Source organism: Hibiscus syriacus, unplaced genomic scaffold (assembly GCF_006381635.1).
Source record: "Hibiscus syriacus cultivar Baekdansim isolate YM2019G1 unplaced genomic scaffold, ASM638163v2 tig00000731_pilon, whole genome shotgun sequence".
Classification (NCBI taxonomy): domain Eukaryota; kingdom Viridiplantae; phylum Streptophyta; class Magnoliopsida; order Malvales; family Malvaceae; genus Hibiscus; species Hibiscus syriacus.
The window spans coordinates 18742-26611 of NW_024061815.1; the positions used below are offsets into that span (position 1 = coordinate 18742).

Below are 7870 nucleotides of genomic sequence, written 5' to 3' on the forward strand. Positions count from 1 at the left end.
GATTTATTTTTTCTTTTCGTTTTCCTCTACTCTGCCTCTTGTATTCTTTAAATAATTATATTGGAAGGCCACGCCAAGAAGTTACGATATTATAGTGATTTTCTTTTTTATTTTCATTATAGAAAAATGTTTTTTTTTTAATTTTAATTATATTATATTTTTAAGTTATTAAAAATTATAAAAAAATTAATATATTGATGTAATTATTTTTATCATATTGGAGTCCTCATCCAAAGTAAAATTGGTATCATATCTTATCATATTGGGGTCCTCATCCGAATTGATGCCTAAACCATCCATGAGTCTCTCTCTTTACACACAATTTAAAATTTTATAGAATTTCTCAAAAAACAAAGTTTTATAGAATCATTACCTTGAGCTTCACATTGTACTTATTTTTCTGCTTTAATGATCTTTTTAATTAGAAAACAACAAATCTTTCTTAAATTTTAAATTTTCTAAGTCAACCTCATTGTTGAACTCATGATATCTTCTCCTCCCTGCCTCTGTTTCAGAATCACTTACATTGTGCAATGAACTTGAACCCTCGTTCCAACTTCACTATTTATGCCATAATCTTCATTTTCTACACTAAATTCAGGTATATCAATTCCTACAGGCACATCACAAACTTCATCCTCACCTTTAGCCAACTCATTATCAATATTCTCAGAATACTGTCAAAATTTTAACTCTCAAAAGCTACATTGATTTCAGTATATTCAGCATTGGTTTTTGTATGTATTGATTTTAGTATGTTCAACATTGATTTCAATATGTTGAACATTTGTTTCAGTTTTAATATAATCATTTATTTCACGTATGTTTTTCAGAATTTCTTGGATATAAACATGAACATACTTATTCTTGGATAAAGAACCTAACATACTTAACATATCATTATCACTTTTCAATGGAATAATAGTTAATACACCCCCTGCTTGTTGTTAACACATTTCATGTGCCCTATGATATAGTATTAATTTTATTTAGGGTCAAATACAATTTGTAATAAACAGTTAACAAACACATTTAAATTTGGTGGATTGTTTATTTAAATATAATTTTATTCCTTAAATTTAATGGTCCACCAACACACACTGTCCAATACAAATCAAGTGGTCCCCTTCACTAACAATCACTAATAATGTATGTACATGTGATTCTCACTAACACAAACATATTTAAATTTAGTGAATTGTTTATTTAAATATAATTTTATTCCTTAAATCTAATGGTCCACCAACAACACTGTCCAATACAAATCAAGTGATCCCCTTGACTAACAGTCACTAATAGTGTATGTACATGTGATTCTCACTAACACGATATTTTTGCATTATTTCCTAAATAAAATATACACAATGATCCTCACTAACACAATAATTTTTTGTTATTCCCTAAATAAAATATACATATGTGGTCCTCACTAATAGTTAACAAACATTCAAAATTTAACATTTTATCAAACATATACAATATATGTAATAAATATATGTAACATACATGTGATCCTCATTAACAATCGACAAACATATGCAATAAACAATCAATATATGTTATTTATCCAAATTTATTCAACATATCCAATCGTACAAAATTTATAAACACTTTGACTAAAACACTAAACACACCAAAAAAATCTAAACACTTTGAACAATAGAAAAATATACAACTTGAAAGAAATAAATAAAATCGAAGCACGTGAATACCCATGATTTGTGGGTCATATTATTTAAGGAAAATTGAAAACCTAGTTATGGGTCATAATTTAAACATATAAAAATTGGTAGATAAAACTCACCATATGGCATGCTTGCCATACCCTTAGTTCATAGCACATGAGTTCTAATGATTTTTGATTTCGAACTCACGCTAAGATTTGATTTCGAAGACAACCCAAGATTCAAGAGTTGAAGATAAATCCGGATTCAAATTTCAAAAAATGCACAATACAGATGTCTAATTCACAAACCCTAAATTGATTTGTCACTAACCCTACCCTAAATTGATTTTGATAACCCAATCCTAATCCCCTAATCTGTATTTGAATTGGCGAAGAATTTAAAAAAAATCAAAGGATTTGTTTACTGTTTTGGCTTATCGTGCTAGTTAAATTGAGTTAAAAGGGTAATATCTCATTTACCCTTTTGTTTTAACTTTTTTTCTTTTTATTTTCTGACTTGAAAAATGATTATTAAAAAATATTAAAAAAATTCATGTCATAATGTTATTAGTGGAGGAAACGACTGAGTAACCAAAAAAGCTAAATGTATTTAATTCGGTAAGAAAATTAAACGAATTTAAAGTATATGAGTGAAATAGGAGATATAGTAAAATTCAATGATGATTCTGTAACGTACCCTTATTTTTAAAATAATAGTTTAGGTCACATCACAATTAAGTTTGATTCTAATTTCTTTCAAATTATTTTTTTTCAGTCCATACTAATATTTTTTGTTTCACGGTAGTTTTATTTTTTCAACAGAGAACATTTTTTTGGCCTCCGATCACCTTCAAGAGAACCATTATGTAACTCTAGATGTCAAATTTCTTTTTTCAAAAATCCAAGAGCCATTATGGGATAAATAACCTTTAGTCCCATCTGATTGTGGTAATGGCCCTACTCTCATCTTTTCCATTAACTGCCACAATTACAGCTCTTTTCTGGTTTGACGTCAAGGTTTAATATCCTTCACCGGTCTACTGATATTGAAAAGCATTGCAGCTCTTTTCTAGTCTCAGCCTATGAACTAAAACCAGATGAAAACAGGAGTAGGCTCAAGATTCAAGAATGAACTCTCCTTTTGATACAATTTGATGACAATGGATGCAACATTGTTTTCGTATGGAAACCCAAGAGAATGAAGATGAACGTTTGATGTGTTTGGTAGGAAGTTCATCTTCAACTTTACCTTCTATCGAAACATCTAACAGCAGCTTTGAACCAACCGACCATATTCCAATATATGTTAAGTTTTGGTTTCTCCGAAGGTGATCATGTTTGTTCTACGCTATCCTCGAGTCTTCGATTTGACCCAAAGTGCAATACAAGGAGAAATGATAAGTCCAGGAGAGCCAAGGTACTTCAGCGAAGTTAATAATATCTTCTCATTTGATTTGAGCGGCGACTTGAAATATGAATTAAGTTCAGTTTTGATTCGGCCTACAACTTTTGATCTCAGGAAGTAAAATAGATGGCTTATGAGATGAAATATAAGAAAAGCCAGGCCAGCAGCAGTAAGCAAGGGTTTCACACTAATTGTTGTTGTATTCATTTCACGTGAACCATACGATGCTTGTTTCTTTGCTTCTTTACACATAACATCAAATCAATGAATCTGCCGGCAGAAAGCATAATAAACGCAGAAAAACCAAGCCCCCCCCCCCAAACCTCTTCTCTCTCGTGAAAGTAGGATGAGTTGAGCTGACTAGCACTTTGTTATTAAATTAGCAATGTACACGTGCCTTCAATTTAGCCTAATTAATCCCTAACCAATCCTACCCGCATCTTAGTTGTATGATTCTCTAGATAGTACAAAATTGTGAAGTGCTGCTGAAGCCCTTCCCCCACTCTGCCCATTCTGCAGCCCTTCACTTCTCCAATATACACCCAAGTGCTACATCGCACCCATAAAACCCAATCTGCAAAATTTCATGATCACAATTGATCAGCACATACTTTTAAATTCTTAGATCATAATATCAAGAATGGCTGTAGAAATTTGTCAAAAAGGTATGCATACAAATGCTTATAATAGTTGAAAGTTAAGAAAAATCTATTTGCAATGCAGTTGATGTTCTCCAACTAATCAGCTTTTCACCAAACACAGCATCACATCACAAGAAAACATGCCAGGACATTTAACAGAGCATCCTAAATCATTATGCGTGCATAAAATCAAAGAGGAAAGAGTGACATCAGAAGCAGCACATAATTATGAGTTATGCCACCATGTTCGTCATAACAGATACAGTAGCACAATTAAATCACATGATAATCATACATATTCAGTTAAATGAACAATATGTTTATTGCATCTTTTAATCTTCAACACCTTTCCTACTCAATTTACAATAACTATAGTTAATATTGTTATTCTAGAGTATTCTTGATTTTAAGCTCCCAGTGTTTCTTAAGATAATCAGCTTAACATTCAATAACAGGCACTGACCTAAACATCAGTTTACAAACTAGGAAAGAGTTCAGCACCATTATACAGAAGCAACATAAAATGAACACAAAAAGATGTTTATAAAAATAGGGTCAAAAGATAGAAATCTAGCTTGATTTTCATTAACTAAATAGGATCTTTAAAACCCTTGCTCCAATAAAGCTAAAATAGAAAATAAAGCTCCTAAAGTTTACCGCTTTGTCTAAATAAACCCCTAATCTTTAAGTTACAACTAAATAAACCCTTGATATAATCTTTTTGATTTGTTACAAACTTACAGTTAGCTTTTATTTCAATTGTAAGATAAATAAGCCTTACAATCCAAATTTTAACTTAAGCTGCAAATCCAGAATTATTAACAAATCCAAATTTTAACTGAAGTTATCATGTGCTCACTTACAGAGTGAGACTAATCAACAAGGATATTCACCATCATTTACATCATCACTGAACACCAATCACACTGCTCGCAAGGAAAGCAATATAAATAAACTGTATATAATGCTAAAAAAACAGGTAATTTGAAAATGGTCATACACATCAGAACAACTTTCAAGAAATCAAATGATGAATGCTTGTAGCTGAGCTCACAGGACCATTTCAGCATACCTGAATAGGGTCAAGATCTAGGTGAATGTCCAGCAGCATCAGATCCAGATGCAGAGGAACTTCTGCTATCAGGGTCTACAACAAACATTTATACAATAAAACATAATTTACTCCCTGCAAAAATCTAGTAAGAAATAAATCATCATACCACTTGAAGAAGACCCTGAATCACTGCTAGAACTGCTTAAATAAACCCTAAACCGAATTTGAAGATAAGAAAAGAAGGGAAGAAAATAAAGGTAGATTTCTCACCTCCCTACCATGGATTGTTCGATTTCAACGACGCTCTTTCGCTCTCTCTTTAAGAAGTTCTGACTTTTTCCCCTCTGTATCTTATCTTACAGGTGTACGGTTTGGATGCCCGCGTGGTTATAAATGCTTGTCAGAAGCGTGTGAATGCGTCGAAAGAGTCGTGATCCTGAAAATCATTAGGAAATGTATTATTGATTTACCCACGCTCTACCGTATAGCGTGTGAGCACGTACCATTTGATAACAGGATTTTTAGGAGAACGAAAACGAAGTAAAGCTGGGTTTTGCTAGATTTTTCCACGTTCACTAAAGAGCGTGTGGTTTAGTATTTGTCGTGACCTTCGGTTGGGCACGAAATTGGACTTCGACTTTGATTAAATGGGTTAGAGTCGCCACCGATCACTTTAAAAATTTTATTTAGGTAGATCGGGCACCATCTTACCTAATCTGCGTTTCACCAAAAATGTGTCGGGTTCGGGAGTTGATTACGGTAAAGGAAGGATTAGCACCCTTGAACCGCCCTTTCGGTACCAATTAATTTGTCAGTTGTCTTAGTTGCGAATATTAAAATTAAAATTAAAATTAAAATTTAAAAATTTGATTCGAATTGCTTACCTTTGATTAGTTGAATTCTTCTAAAAAAGTCAAAAATATTATAAAAATATATTAAATAAATATTAAATAAATAAGAAACGTAAAAAATGAAAAAATAATAAAATAATAAATCAAAATGAAGAGAAAAAAATGCAAATGACGTAAAAGTTTTGTTCATTTTCAAAAATCGAGAAAATATAAGGACTTGTGTTTTGGTTTACCATTTTCTTTTTAAAACACAAAAAAAACCCTTGCTCCAGAATGCTTCGCTTTTTCTTTTACTTTCCACGCAATGCCATTTTCCTTTTCTCTCTTCTCTCATTCTCGTCACACCATCATATTCGTAGCAAATTGGGGTCGTCGGAGTTAGTCACCATCACGTTTAGCGTTATTTAGTTCTTCGCTTGGCCATGCAGTCTTCGTTAGTCTCCCATCGGTAAGTAAATCGCGCCGCCGTTCGCCATTGTTTTTGGTCGTGTGCAATGGGTTCACAAAGGCTTCATTCCCGACAAATATGGCTTCTATCTTTGTTTGAGGGTAGAAGTTGATTATGTTGGATTGAACCCAGCTATCAGCGTCGGACTGGTCGACGACAATTGAGGCAAGGAGTTCGTTTGGAAGAGCGGCAACGAAGGTGATCCCGGAGTTCGCCAACGTGGTCAGAACGATGGCATTGGTGTCATAGAGCTTCACTTTGTTTATTTCCCCGGGACTTCAACAGCTCGACGACTTTTCCCGGCAACGGTAAGTTGTTGGCGATACGACCGTAGTCAATCCCGACCGAACCTGCAGCATCGATGAAGAGATGGAATATGAAGAGAATCCAAGGAATGCACGAGCTAGACCATCCGCAACTAATCAATTGGTTGCAAACTCCTGGAAGGGTTGTTTCTTTGGTCTTCAAAAAGTAGGAACAAAAATGATCCCAGAGCATGTGAGGTGCCACAAGCAGAGTGGTATTTATAAAAGGCGCCATATGTGATGATCAGTGCCTTGGCCATTGCCTTTGTATTCACGGTGTTATGTTTTGTGGAGGTTAATCATCTCAAGTTAGCTGCACTGAATGAAACCCCCTTCACGTGGACCCCCTTCAATTCCTTCCTTCCTCTCCTCCACTGCTCCCCCCACCAACCTTATTTAAAGCTAATTTCAAACACTCCAAATCCACGCCATTTGCTCCCTGATGCATGTGGTAGTGGAGTAGGTGGGTAGGTGTGTAATTGAGATAATGATGGGGTAGTGGAGCTTGCAAAAAAAATTAATAGAATTAATAATAATAATAATAAATAATTATTATAATAACATATATATATATATATTTAAGCCCAGTCAAAAACAGGTGTCTACAGCTGCCCCTCTTTACACATTTTTATGTTAACAAGAATAGGGCAAAGATGAAAAAGACAACAAGTTTTTGTCCGGTCCTCTCAAATGTGATTGGGCTTCCTGGAATTGGGCCTTTGTCTTCTTCTTGGTTGAAAGATTTTGGCTTGAAAATTCTTCCAGAAAGTAGTTCCTCGCTGTTATCGAGCTGAATGAAATTGAACTCTTCAGTTTTTGGTGGCAGATAGCCCTTCTCGATTTAAGCTATGCTGCAAATGATGTGCATTTGAGCTGAGTGTAATCGAACTCGATGGTCTTTTTTGTGTTTCAAGAAAAATTGTTTCAAAGGTTTTTTTTTGTGTTCAAGAGAAATTGTCTCAAGAGAAACAAAACTTAGTTCCAAAAGAAACTGTCTTAAGGGAGATGAAATTTGTTTAATTTAAAACATATTCAAAGGTTTTGTTTCAAGGGAAACTGTCTCAAGAGAGACAAAATTTTTTCAAGAGTAATTGTCTCAAGAGAGACAAAATGTGTTCCATGAGAAACTATCTCAAGAGAGACAGAACTTTGTTTTGAGTAAATTAGTCTCAAACGAGACGACCCCTTGTTTCGAGAGAAACAATCTCAAAGGCGATCGATAATTTGCTTGTTCCTGAAGATGAATGTTGTTGGTGGGTACGATTCTCTTCGTCGTAAAGTTAAACGTAGATGGCCCCTTCGTCGTGAAGTTGAGCCTTGAATTGGATATCCTTCGTCGTGAAGTTGAAACCCAATCTAAAGATGAATGTTGCTGGTGAGCACGATTCCATTCGTCGTGAAGTTGAAACTGTGGATGGCCACTTCGTCGTGAAGTTGAACTTGTATTGTTTCGAGTCCAATATCCTTCGCTGTGAAGTTGAAATTGGCTCCGAAATTGGA

At 34.2% G+C, this 7870-nt stretch overlaps 1 long non-coding RNA gene across 4 annotated transcripts; it reads right to left on the reverse strand.

The window, feature by feature from the left end:
- Positions 1-3251: 3251 nt before the first annotated feature.
- Positions 3252-5211, reverse strand: LOC120212297. Of its 4 annotated transcripts, none has more exons than XR_005524685.1 (3): positions 5037-5211; positions 4785-4898; positions 3252-3645 (listed from the first exon to the last, which is right to left on the reverse strand). It is a non-coding gene; the product is annotated as an uncharacterized LOC120212297 (long non-coding RNA). The 4 variants fall into 4 exon arrangements; XR_005524684.1 differs by having other exon boundaries at positions 4785-4908; XR_005524686.1 differs by having other exon boundaries at positions 4785-4859; positions 4933-5207.
- Between the last annotated feature and the right edge of the window lie 2659 nt (positions 5212-7870).